The sequence below is a fragment of the Microcaecilia unicolor genome, chromosome 1 (genome assembly GCF_901765095.1).
Source record: "Microcaecilia unicolor chromosome 1, aMicUni1.1, whole genome shotgun sequence".
Classification (NCBI taxonomy): domain Eukaryota; kingdom Metazoa; phylum Chordata; class Amphibia; order Gymnophiona; family Siphonopidae; genus Microcaecilia; species Microcaecilia unicolor.
In genome coordinates, this window is record NC_044031.1 from 178,622,365 (window position 1) to 178,637,324 (window position 14,960).

The window sequence follows — 14,960 nt, forward strand, 5'->3', positions numbered from 1 at the left end:
TGCTTGTAATACGTCAGACACCACAGATGCTTCCTAAAAGATATAAAGATGGCAGAATGTCAGATCCACAGATGTGTAGAGCAATGCTCAATGGAAGTCATCTACAGTGCAGTTTACAGTTAGAACTAAAGACAGTAGCATCACAAATAATCTGGCTTAGTCATGAGCCACAAAACTGACGGAGCAAAATATAGGACAAATATAGGCTCAAGAAACCTCTAGAGCTCACCACTAGTAATGACTGAACAGTAAGGCTTTCGTACCAAAAGCTAAGCAATGTAGAACGCCATGCATGCTTCTATCAGACAATTTAAAGGTACAAAAAAGATGGTTAAAAATCAATTTATACAACAGAAAAAGTTAAGAAAAATGAAATGAAACAAGTGGACAAGTATAAAAATAACAATTTTACCTGTTTTGAATTATAAAAAAAAATAATAAATATAATAACCACTAACCAAATGCCATGTTAAACTCTCGAACCATGAAGTCATGTACTACATTGCAAACTCCATCAGAAAAAAAGTTAAAAAGGGGACGAGCAACCCTTATGGTACTGTGCAATAAAGAGCCAAAATTGATACCAGCAATTCAAATGAGAATATCTTATCCTACATTTCCTGAACTGTAAGAAAGAAACCTACAAAACAATTCATACTACTAAATTCTCATATCAAGGCACTAAGATTTAGAACTCCTTACCTAAAACTATCAAATGCACCAATGATTATTTGTTATTCTAAAGGCTATTGAAAACTCACTTCTTCAGTCTAGCCTTTAGGGAAATAAGCACTCTTCTCAAATAAATTCATGGCATTATATTTATCTCAGACCACCTCCCAGTACTCCTGTCTATCCCAGTTAATTCTAGCCCTTCACCTTTTTCCTCAATATTTCAATTACTTAGCTAAAATCATAAAGGCCCTGTTTACTAAGCAACACACCTTAGTAAACAGGGCTCTAAATATTTAATTACACCTGTTCCTAACTCAAGTTTTACTAGTCTAGCATTATATGATATATTTTACTTTCTGTCTATATATTTTGAACATGTTCATGTTTTTCTAATTGTTCTGTAAGACACATTGAACCTGAGTTCTACTCGGGCTAATGCGGGATATAAATGTCATAAATGAATAAATATAGTATCACCCTCCTATATCAAGGGCAGCTGGGAAAGACAGTGTAATAAATGATGACATTGGCAGCATGAAAAATGTACGTGACTGCAAGACTGTGACACCAGTCTCAAGTGAACAGATGATAGAGCGATCCAGAACTCAATCAAGGAACAAAAACGAAAGCAAATACTACTACTACTACTACTACTTAACATTTCTAGAGCGCTACTAGGGTTACACAGCGCTGTACAAATTAACAATTAAGGACGGTCCCTGCTCGGAAGAGCTTACAATCTAATACATCCTGAAACAGAGGGGTAAACAAAACAAATCATACAGGATGCAGAAATAAGGCAACTACAGATGCCCAGGTGAGGACTAATATAATTAAGAGAACTACATTTAAAACCATCAATAAGAACAGAAATGTCAGGCTACATATGAACTAAACTTGTGCCCCACCCCACCCCCGTTTACAAAGCCGCGTTAGCAACTATTATGCGGCAGTGCTGACACAACCCATTTAAAGCGAATGGGCTATGTTGGCATTACCGCACCTGCAGCTGCTAGCGTGACTTTTTAAACAGGGGCACTGCTGTGTGATTTTTTTTTTAATGATCAGTTTCAATAGATATCCAAAGAAATTTGAATAAAGAAACAGAGATTCAGTAGGCATTACAATATAGCCTCAATCGATCTATAGGTAATAAAATAAACCTGATAACAATCTGCTAGACCACAAATGGAAGAGAGATCACAATTCACATATTAGAAGGAATATCACAATCAGAAAAAAAAACTAAATAAGATGCACAGTAGACACCCCTCTATAACATATATGACTGACCTTGAAAGCAAGAAACCTATCACAGCCCTGTTGCTCCTCTACCTTCAAGAAAAAATTGGAGCTGTACGGGGTCATAGAAAACATAAGAATGTTGGTCCAAATAGACCAAACATTTACATGCTGTTTAAAAGACAAAAATTTCTTCCTCCTATTTTGAGTCCACTTAAAAATGTCTGGAAAGATAGAGATTTTCCCTCAAAAATAGAAACTTCAGATGACCTAAAAAAGAGGGACAAAAGCGCATCCTTGTCCTGCTGAAACAAAGTTTATAACTCTACAAGGTCTGGGTCCCGATAAATGTGAACGCTAGGGCAACAACAACCTACAGTTACTGATAAGGTAAGAAACCATTAGTATGTGTGTATGGATAGTCCAATAGTAAGCATAAGTAGTGGAACAGCCAGACGATGCAAGGTTGTTTTTTAAACTTCTGTTAGGCTAGCTTGTAAAATGTAAATAGGTATGCTTATCAGTGGGCTTCTTGTAGACAGAGGTAGTTAGACTGTAACGTGTTTTTCTAATCAGTATGTCTAGATAATGAATCTCAGATGAGTGGTAATTCATTTTAAATTTGAATCTCATGTATTCAGCCAGCAGTGGAACTGCAACGATCTATCTGCACTACCCTTCTAAAGAATGAAAATATCATCGATATAGTATCTGTACAATCTCATTTCAGTACTGAAAGGATGCTCCCCAAGATATACTTGCTCAAAATTGGAGATTTATAAATTAACAATATCAGGTGTCATGGAGGCACTCATTGCAGTACCCCTTATTTGTTGAAATCATGTTTTGGGTTAATGCTGGAATGGCTATAGTCAAAATAAAGTGGCTGGGGATTCTAAGATGTGTGGTTATTTTGTATTTTTTCAATTATCAATGTTTTAACCTACGGTGTATTAGTGCATAATAATTCGATATCAAGTGTTACAAGCAAAATATCTTTTTAAGGCACCCAAATGAGCAGAATGCTTGTTAATAAATGCAAATCTCTAGTTATCACTTGTGGTGATGTTTACATTTGTAAATCTTAATTTTTTATATATTTATATCCTAAAATGGAATAAAACATATTACCCCATCCCCTCCTTATTGAACCCATGGTTGCACTAAGGTCAGCATGTTTACTGGCCTAAATTATCTGAATACCTATATAGATATTGGCACTGAAAATCACCATTATCTGGATAAATTGTGTCTCCCCCCAATTCTGTCACTGGACCATCACTGGTACTATCTGAACAATACCACTGGACATCTTTCTTGGCAGGACTTATTCAGATAGTATAGGAATGCGCAAACTGCAGCCCACCATTGAATTTTTCATGGCCCCTGAGATCCTGAGACGTATGTACAGAAAACGTCATTAACCAGAGTTTTGGTGATTTTAAACACTGTATTTACAAATATTTTCAGAACACCCACATTATCAGTTTGAGTTGCATTGTTACTTATTCAGGGGCCCTCTTACAAAGCGGCGATAAACCCAATGCGGGCTTACTGCTCACTAAAAGGGAAGTACCACCGAGCTACAGCAGCAGCCTAGCGGTAGTTCCCACCCCAGTGCGCCATTACTGGCGCTACAAAAATATTTTAATTTTTGTAGCGCCAGTGTACCTGGCGGTAATTGGGCAGTGCTGTGCCCTTCCTGGTTACCGCCAGGGTAGCGTGAGAGCCCTTACTGCCACCTCAATGGGTGGTGGTAAGTGCTCTCATCTGAAATGGGCATGTAGCAAGTGCTTCACTTGCTGCACGTCCATTTGTTTCTTTAAAAAAAACCCTGCCTTTTACCAACTGTGGTAAAAGGAGGCCTCGGCGTGCATCAAAAACACATGCCGAAGCCAGCACAGGCCCCCTTTGGCCACAACTTCATAAAAGGACCCCTTATTTATTTACTTATAACAAAGACTATAGAACTCTGCGCATTTCCGGTTCTGACATTATGTAATGTTGCAGTCCTCTAGGGGTAGTGCTGGCATTCATTTGGTCCTCTTTGTATAAAGGTTGCCCATCCCTGAGATAGCAGGTACTGCTATCTAGATAAATGTATTTAAATATCAGACCCGCTGATAACATGAGCTGCACGAATGAAAAATGAAAAAAGAAAAAAAAAGAAGAAAGGTAATCCATAAGCAGCTGTGGGACATTCAGGCCATTCCCGGCATTCCCTGCCAGTTTCAGGGGGCATCTGCAGTTTTTAGTAGCTTAGGGAAATTTATAAAACGTGAACCAAACTTTCCAAACTCTCAGCTCTCTGATGAATCATATTATGTTTTGTAACAACCTGCTGCTCTGAAAACGTTTTAGACACCTTCAACTCGATCCAACCTGGTTTTCCACTTCAATTACCTTTTCCTTTAACACTTAATATTTCTTCACATTTTGTGGTTGGAGCAGGGTTCTGTATACTTGCTCGCCACTCCTTTTGTCTTAGGGAAGTTAGATGTGTGAGTCCAATTAGAGTCTTTTGAATATGAACTTGGTAGAGCGTTATTGGAAGCTGGTGTTTGCTGATCATGTGCACCTACTCTTTTCAAAGCTTCAGTAGAACCCAATATGTTTTATTCTGTTTTTTTGTATTATGAGGGGCAATTTGAGTCTTCAGGAAGAAGCTCATTGTATATGATTTTTGTCTTTTGCAAATGTATGCTGTTTTGTTTATCTCTATAAAGATGTTTGCAAAAACAGTATTTTCACTATTTCATTAGCAGGTGGCTATATATGTCTGGCCACAATTGGACTTGTTTTCTTGTTATGTTGTTAAAAATATTTGGCCTTCAGAACAGCCTGTTCAGTAAGGGTGGAGACTACCTTTTTACTTTCTAATATTTTCTATTTGGCAGGAGAAAGTAGGAGAAAAGAGAGATGGATGAATAGATAAACAAAAGACAGATGCACACAAATTTTGAACAATAGCTCCCTCTTGTGTCACTTGCTAAGTACTGGATCTAGATTTAAAAAATAAAACAAAACAAGGAGAGATATAGGAGAGGTGAAATACAATGTAATATCTTTATTCCAAATAGAATGGTTATAGTTTTGCAAAACATTTACTAACTACCTTTGGTAACATATTTAAAAATCATCCTTCCTTGCTAGGAAGAAAAAAGTTTTCATAAATTAATAAGATAATGTGTTCAGAGATGCCACATTACCCAATTCCAATTTATGTGAATATACATGTCCATGCTGTACTGGCTGATCAGGTAGACAGCTTCATGAAAACAAACTGGATATTCATTACAATGATTCATTTATCATCATCTCAGAAAAAAGGGCTCTTTTGTCGTAGTTCTGCAATTATGGAGCTCGCTTCTGGTGGAACTTAGGCTTGAATCACATTTGTTTCTATAAGTTATCAAAAACTTGGCTGTTTCAAAAAAAATGTAATATCTTCTTAATTTTGTGATGATTTTATTTTAGTTATATTTTATTTCATTATTTGATTTATATGCTTTTTGCATGATTGTACATTATCTTGAACTTTTGGGTGCTGACAGAATATAGAATGTTATTAAAGCAGCATGGGATTTGTAGTATCTAATCCTACACATTGAAATCAGTGCTGCAAGTCCCATTTATGCACCAGGATGGGGTGGTAAGAAATCCAGGCTTGCCCCACAATCCCCATACCGGAATTGGATAACTTGGCATCTCTGTGCGTTGGTAAAAGTAGTAAAAGTTCTCACCTTTAATAAAATGCTCTTATTAACTGACACATATACACTGGGGTCAGTGTTTTAATGAGTGGTGCAAAATCAAATAGCAGAAGCAGTACAGTGATATCTAACAAAATAAACTCTGTTCTAACATCAATTGTGGAGTGGAGGAGTGGCCTAGTGGTTAGGGTGGTGGACTTTGGTCCTGGGAAACTGAGAAACTGCATTCAATTCTCACTTCAGGCACAGGCAGCTCCTTGTGCCTCTGGGCAAGTCACTTAACCCTCCATTGCCCCACGTAAGCCACATTGAGCCTGCCATGAGTGGGAAAGTACAGGGTACAAATGTAACAAAAATAAATAAAATTGGTACAGAAGTCATATTAATCTTGGTGTTAGGGAGAGAGAGAGTTAACATAGACTAATACATTTAGATATGTTTGTATTTTAATTTACATCAGATTGTGCCAATAAAAGTTCCAGTTCCTTTAATTTGAAGTCGGATTTTCACAATTGTTGAGCACTGACTGGCACTTTCCTAATGAACACCTGGTTCACATTTGTGACATTTTATGAAACATTTGCAACCAACATTTATATGGGGAGGAAGATCCCCAAGCATAAATGAACCACATTTTTGCAGGTGCTATTTTCTGAATACTGGAACAAAGGAAGAATAAGTTTGCAGCTATGGCATTCTTGCACCAGCACAGGACTAGATAGTGGCACAGTCTTTAAACAAAAAAAGCTTCAGACAGAAAAACAAACATTTGTTCCAATGATGGTCCAAACTGATGCATTGTGTTTCATTTTACTGTTATATAAATTAAATGTGCTCAAATATTATGCATTGACAGCAGTATCGCTAGGTTTCCTTCAAAATGGAAAGGTATCTTAAACAGAGATACATAATTCATACAGAAATGATCTCTTATAAAGGAATAGGCTTTGTCATATCATTAGAAGTGTCTTTTGCTCTGTATTTTCCTTGCTTTTGTATAGTGGAGTACATTTTGTATTATCAAAGAAATTCTGAACAACTTCAGAATTTCTCTGATAATAGACCAATATGATATATTTTTGTTTGACTTCTTTATAGCGCATTTACATTTGTCTTGTAAGGTCCTCTTTACTATTTTAATAATAATAGTTAATGTTAATTGTTAATTTATTAATATTAATTTTATGTATTACTGTTTATCAATCATTTTTAATTTAATATCTTATATATATATATATATATATATATATATATATATATATATATATATATATATATATGCAGTGTTTGGAGATCTATTTTTTCCTTGGCTTTCCCCCTCCTTATTTGTTTGGTTTTCTTTAGTTGGCTTTAGGAAGTGTGCAAGCTGTTATTCTTATGCAAGAGTTTTTGTGAAATTGTTGAAATTTATTTAAATAAAGGGCCCTGTTTACTAAGCAGGTTATAGGAGTGTTAACATTTTTAAAGCGTGTTAACCATGTACTCTAAAAACACTAACGCACCTTAGTAAACAGGGCCCAAAGTTTTTTAAAAAAGCATAAAGGGAATAGGGCATGATTCACACAGGTTTGAAACTGGCTACAGTTATAGTATAATATTGGTGCTTTAGCCAAGGGATCCGGTTGAGTGCTCTCTCAGGGCAAGAACTACCTGGTAAAGCAGAGGACTCAATGTTGTGGAATTTTGTCCCATTAGATATTTGGCAGCAATAGAATTAGTGAATATTTATTTTTGTTTTATTTATTTATTGGGATTTATTAACCACCTGATTTTCTTTCTGATTACAGAAGCATTGAATCTTGACATTGGAGAGATTCAGCCTAGGTGACATACAACAGGTATGGTTTGACATATACCCCCCCCCCCCCCACCGGATTCTATATATTGTGATTTAAGTTGCACGCACAAATCCAGTCACATTTTGGATTTGCGTGTGCAACTTAATTAGGTTACAAGCCAATCAGCGCTGTTAATTGCCAATTAACAAAAAATTATTGACGTTAATTGGTATTAATTAGAATGTACGTGTACAATTTTCTAAGCATATTCTGTAAAGTAATGCGTGTTAATTCTAAGGCACATAGGGGGCCGCCGCTGGTATCAGTGCGTGTTTTACATGCGCACCGAGACCCCCTTTTACCGCAGCTGATAAAAGGGAAGTCTCGCTTTCCAACAGGAAATGGCCAGGCATCAAGTAAAGCACTTGCCATGCAGCCATTTCGGGGGGATCCCTTACCGCCACCCATTGAGGTGGCAGTAAGGGCTCCCGCATTGACCCGGCGGTAACCGGGCTGATTACCACCAGGTACACTCCGGCCCTACAAAAATAAATACATTTTTGTAGCACCGGAAGTGATGGCATGCTAGGGGTGGGAAGTACCACCGGGCTGCTGCGGTAGCCCGGCGATACTTCCTGTATATCGAACAGTAAGCCCATCTTGGGCTTACCGCAGCTTAGTAAAAGGAGCCCATAATGAGGTAAACTTAGATATAGTAAAATGAATTCTAGTAATAGAATTAACAGTATCAGACTTATAAGCATTTAACAGTACTGTTAAACAATCATATTACAGAAAATATTATTTATTTATTTATTTGTTGCATTTGTATCCCACATTTTCCCACCTATTTGCAGGCTCAATGTGGCTTACATTATGCCATAATGATGATCGCCATTTCCGGAATGAGAAATGCAAAGTACTATTATATTTGAAGTACAGAAAATGATAAAAATAAATTATAAGTAAGTAGATAATATGAATGATACCATAATATTTTGCTGACAGATGAAAAATTGGGGATAACCAGAGATAATCAGACAGCAGAGGCTCCTGCCCAGTTTTGTTATGGTGATCTGGCCATCTCCAGATTTTCAGTGGAGCTTAATTGGATTGGTCTTCTGAAAATCTGGTGTGATCACTAGAGCACTATCTGTTTAGTATTGGAATGGTTCAGGGGCAGAATCATAGTGCTGCCAGCATGTACCTGGATAGCAGAGATATTCAGGGGTCCTTTTACAAAGGTGCAAAATAAAAGTAGCCTTAGAACGCCCTTGTCACACATATTAAGGCCACTTTCTACCACAACAGTAAAATGGCTGATTTCCCATTATTTTTTATTAATGACCATGCACGTGGCCATTAAAACAAAATAGCACATGAGAACTTTCCAACACCTTACTGACAGCTGGCTGCAACTCAGATATTTAATGCCAATGCCCAGATTAGGCTTTTTTGTAAAATTGCTGGCTCAGTTTTGACCCATTGGTTGTTTCTAGCTGTGAGCCAGGCTGGTTTGTTATGGCTGTGGCTGTAAGGCTGATGAATTGGGCTTAGTTAGATCTTTAGGCTTTGGCGTTAGGTTGAGTGGGTGAGTGCAAGTTTGCTCAGAGTTACTTACTGTTTTAATTTGTTTTTGTTTTGCTATATTGTCTCGTGTACTATATTATTGGTTTTAATATGTTTTTAGGGATCCTTTTACTAAGGCACGCTAACAGATTTAGTGTGTGCTAACGATTAGCACACGCTAAATGATAAGACGGCCATAGGAATATAATGGGCATCTTATCATTTAGCATGTGCTAATCGCTAGCGAGCGCTAAGGGCTTCTTTTCTCAAGCCATGCTAGTGGCTCTCGGTGCGGTAATGCCGATAAAGACCATTCACTTTGAATGAGCTCCATCGGTATTGCCATGCAGGAACCACTAGCGTGACTTGATAAAACAGGCCCTAAATCTGTTAGTGCACCCCTTAGTCTTTTGTTTATGTTGTGTCTACAGTTTTGTGTTCTGTATGTGTTGGATTTGGATTGATATGTATTTCTTGGAATGTTTTTCTATGAGTGATATGTAAAACGTTTTGAAAAACATAAATAAGAAAATGTTCTGGCAGATAGATATTTGCTAGTGTTGCAAATGTAAATTCACATACTTTACTGAGTTGTTGGAATTCTGTCAGGATGTTAAAACGCACATGGAGAAGGAGGATACACTTGATTTTCAAAAATATTTTGATATGGTCCACCAAGAAATATTCTTAATAAACAAAGTTGTCATTGGGAAAAAAAATTAGGCTCATAAATCTAGGCAAATGAATGGCAACCCTAAATTTATAAGCATAGAGGTGAGTTTTAGAAATAACCTACAAATTGTAATGGAGACATTCAGGGCGGGATGTCTCAGGATTTGCTAGTATTTTAGAACAGGATCTGCCAATATAGATATAAATGTTTATGTGTTGGAACGTAAACATTTGTGGTCCATTTTAGAATCAGAAATATTCTTATTCCCAATCCTTGCCAGGTTCATTTTGGAGAGACATCAAACACTGAGGGGTCCTTTTACCAAGCTGCGGTAAAAATGGCCTTGTGGTAGTGGTGGGGACCATTTTTCCCATGTGCCAGGGCCCTTTTTACTGCAGCAGGTAAAAAGCCCCCAAAAGAAAATGGCCATATGGTTAAAAAACCTCTTACTGCACCTTTTCCAATTCTACTATATCTTTCTTGAGATGCGGCGACCAGAATTGAACACAGTACTCAAGGTGCGGTCGCACCATGGAGCGATACAACGGCATTATAACATCCTCACACCTGTTTTCCATACCTTTCCTAATAATACCCAACATTCTATTCACTTTCCTAGCCGCAGCAGCACACTGAGCAGAAGGTTTCAGTGTATTATCGACGATGACACCCAGATCCCTTTCTTGGTCCGTAACTCCTAACGTGGAACCTTGCATGACGTAGCTATAATTCAGGTTCTTTTTTCCCCACATGCATCACCTTGCACTTGCTCACATTAAACGTCATCTGCCTTTTAGCCGCCCAGTCTGCCAGTCTCGTAAGGTCCTCTTGTAATTTTTCACAATCCTGTCGCGATTTAACAACTTTGAATAACTTTGTGTCATCAGCAAATTTAATTACCTCGCTAGTTACTCCTATCTCCAAATCATTTATAAATATATTAAAAAGCAGTGGTCCTAGCACAGACCCCTGAGGAACCCCACTAACTACCCTTCTCCATTGTGAATATTGCCCATTTAACCCCACTCTCTGTTTCCTATCCTTCAACCAGTTTTTAATCCACAATAGGACATTTCCTCCTATCCCATGACCCTCCAATTTCCTCTGTAGCCTTTCATGAGGTACCTTGTCAAACGCCTTTTGAAAATCCAGATACACAATATCAACCGGTTCCCCTTTGTCCACATGTTTGTTTACTCCTTCAAAGAATTGAAGTAAATTGGTCAGGCAAGATTTCCCCACACAAAAGCAGCAGGTATTCATTGTAAAAGAAAGATTTCAAAACTTTTCAAAACAAAGCATAATTAAGAATCTTGATTTGAATTGATAGAAAATTCCAAATTTGGGCCAATACATATGCAAAACCTGAAGAAAATATCTTAGAACAAAGACCTTTTGAATCAGGAAATTGTAATAAAAAGGATTGTGTAATCTATCCAACTTAACTAATCTTGAAAAATGTATTAGGTTTATCATGTATTGAGGGGCTCTACCATGGATTGTATTAAAAATCATTGTACAGAGTTTAAACTATATTTGAGCATCTGTAGTTAACTAATGCAACAAAATAAATAAGGATGGACCTATCAGTTTTATGAGCAGAAAAATAATTTTATATTAAAGAGGGTCTTTTATAAAGGTGTGCTAGCGTTTTTAGCACACGCTAAAAATTAGTGTGTGCTAACCATGTAGATGCCCATAATATTCCTATAGGCATCTACACGGTTGCCGCACGCTAATTTTTAGCACGTGCTAAAAACGCTAGTGCACCTTTGTAAAAGGGGCCCTAAGCAATGTTTTGATGTGTGCAACTTTTTTTTCATGTGAGCAACAAGTTTTAAAAACCAACAATTTTTGAGGGCAAGTATTAGCAAAGCATTTCTGTATGTAGCACAAAAAAAAACCAAATTGTGAGCAACTATGTAAAATCTGTTAGTGACGCTCCTAAAATGGATGAGCAATCGCTCATGCGCTCCACTTAAAGGGAACGTTGGCCCTATACTGGCAATGTAACTGAAGTGGTCTATGGATTTACTGATTTGTACATGAACCTAGCACAAACATCTTTTGTGAAGGCTTACTTTTATACCCAAAGTCCACTTCCAATTAGTATTTGCCTCACTCCATGGGACCCTTATCTTTTGCATGTAGGCTGTAGTAATCAGTACTCCAGTCACAAACCACAGAACATCAGGTTTTACAACAAACTGCAGAGAAGTGGTGTTGTTAATTCTGAATGAGTTTCAACTGCTAGTAAGTGACGACAGATAAAGACCTGAGTGGTCCATCCAATATGCCCAACAGTCACATTTACTCTCAAGTCAAGATTAAATCAACAATGAACGTGATAATATATACTTCATCATGGTCTTTCTTTGGTGTTTCTGGGACATAGACCGTAGAAGTCCGCCCGGTTCTGCCCGTATGTTCCAACTTCTGGAGTTGCTGTCAAAGCCCACTCCAGCCCATCCAAATCTGTTCTGTCATCCGTGGGACACAGACTGTAAAAGTCTGCCTGGCACAGTCCTCACATTCCAAATTACTGAAGTTTCCGTTGAAGCTCTCTCCAGCCCATCCTACAACCAGATTGCTATGTGTGGGACTCAGGACTGTACAAGCCAGCCCAGCACAGGTTGCAGTTGATACAGCCATAGTTGCCATCCAAGCATCACTTGGGGGTCCTTTTATTAAGGTGCACTGAAAAACGGCCTGTGGTAATGTAAGCGCAGGTTTTGGGCATGCACAGGTCCATTTTTCAGCACACCTGTAAAAAAGGCCTTTTTTTTACATTTTTGACGAAAATGGACATGAGGCAAAATCAAAATTGGCGCGTGTCCATTTTGGGTCTGAGACCTTACCTCCAGTCATTGACCTAGTGGTAAAGTCTCATGCGGTAACCAAGTGGTAATGACTTACGCGTGTCAAATGCCACTTGGCGATCCCAATACACATGTCAGAAAATAATTATTTTGGATGCGCATATCGGACGCACACTAAAAATGAAATTACCACAAGAGCCATGTGGTAGTTGGGCAGTAACTCCATTTTGGCATGCATTGGGCGCGTGTAGACGCTTACGCGGTTTAGTAAAAGGGCCCCAGGACTTGCAAACATATATGCAACCCTTTAAGTTTTGTTTTTTAATAATATTTATTTTCTAATTCGGGATCCTCTGTGTTCATCCCACACCTCGGGAGGACATGCCAGGCATCAACCACCCTCTCTGTAAAAAAGATTTTTCTGACATTACTCCTGAGTCTACCACCCCACAACCTGAACTCATGCCCTCTAGTTTTATCATTTTCCCTTCTCTGGAAAATATATTTTTCTATACTAATACCTTTCAAATATTTAAACATCTATATCATATCTCCCCTGTCCCTCCTCTCCTATAGGGTATACATATTCAGGTCTTCCAGTCTCTTCTCATATGTCTTCTGGCGCAATCCCCATATCATTTTTGTCACCATCCCATGGACCGCTTCAAGTTTTCTTACATATTTAGCAAGAAATGACCTCCAAAACTAAACACAATACTCCAGGTGGGGCCTCACCAACAACAGGGGCATGAACACCTCCTTTCTTCTGCTGGTTTCACCTCTCTGTATATAGCCTAGCATCCTTCTGGCTACAGCTACCGCCTTGTCACACTGTTCCATTGCCTTCAGATCCTCAGTTACTATCACCCCAAGATCTCTCTGTCTGTCTGCATATCAGCCTCTCACTGCCTAACATGTACATCTCCTATGGATTTCTACTCCCTTAGTGCATCGCTTTGCACTTCTTTTCATTGAATTTTAATTGCCAAGCATTAGATTCTTTTTCATGTTTTCCACTCCCTTCGGGGTGTCCACTCTGATACAAATCTTGGTATCATCTGCAAAAAGGCAAACCTTACCTTCTAACCTTTTGGCAATGAGCTCCAAAACTTAGACAGATTTTAAATCTGTGTCCTTTCCAGCATCTGATTAGTTAAATCTCCCTCTGTGCTCCAACTGCTCTCTGATTCATGTGTTCAGGGGCACAGTGTAGACCTATGAGGAAATGACAATAGTGAAGCATTATGATATATGGCTCATGGTATATTAAATTTAGAGGTTCATTTTCAAAGCACATAGCCTTACAAAGTTACATATGTGTGAGGTAGTGGGTGGTATAGTAAAGAGCACTCCCTCACTGATATTGCAATTAAGTCACTTTACAGCATGGTGGGGGGAGGGGTGGCTAGCTCATTGGTGACAAGAGTAAGCCACCTTAGGGTAGCTGGGACAACTCTGTTGAGTCAAGGGGGCATGGCTCTGGCAGGGAACAGTTTAAATGACCTGAGGCTCAATAGATCAAGAAGGTCCCAAGTGCAGAGGACTACAAGGGTGTGGCAAGAAGTGCTGAAGTACCTAGAAGAGCCTTGGGAAGAAGAATGGCTGTAGCAGAGAGTACTACCCTGTAAGTGACAGAAGCAGAAGCAGATTTGAGGTAGGATACGTTTATCCTACAACCTGTGTGACAATGGCACTGTGTGACAGTGTATCTTGAGAAGTCAGGGCCAAGAGGTACCCAGTGTGGAATATTGAAACAAGAATGGTGTGGATTCCAGGAAGAGACAAGGTGGTTGGGTTGCTTGGTGGAGGGGGGACCAAGTGTGTGCCATGAGCCGAAAGGAGCAGAACATGAAAGAAAGAGCTTATGAGCATAAGAAGTGACCATCCTGCTTATTTTCGAACGAGAAGGGCGGCCATCTTCCGACACAAATCGGTATAATCGAAAGCCGATTTTGGCCAGTTTTAACTGCTTTCCATTGCAGGGCTGGCCAAAGTTCAAGGGGGTGTGTCGGCAGTGTACCGAAGGCGGGATGGGGGCGTGGGTAAGAGATGGCTGGCCTCGGCTGATAATGAAAAAAAGAAGGCCGGCTATGACGAGCATGTAGCTAGCTTCACTTGGTCCATTTATTTTCAGGACCAAACCACAAAAAGATGCCCAAACTGACCAGATGACCACCAGAGGAAATCGGGGTTGACCTCCCAGTACTGTGGTCACCAACCCCCTCCCATCCTAAAAAAAAAATTAAAAACATTTTTTGCCAGCCTCTATTGCAGCCTGAAATGTCATACCCAGCTCCATGACAGCAGTATGCAGGTCCCTGGAGCAGTTCTAGTGGGTACTGCAGTGCACTTCAGGCAGGCGGACCCAGGCCCATCCCCCCCTAACTGTTACACTTGTGGTGGTAAATGTGAGCCCTCCAAAACACACCCAAAACCCACTGTACCCACACGTAGGTGCCCCCCCTTCACCCATAAGGACTATGGTAGTTGT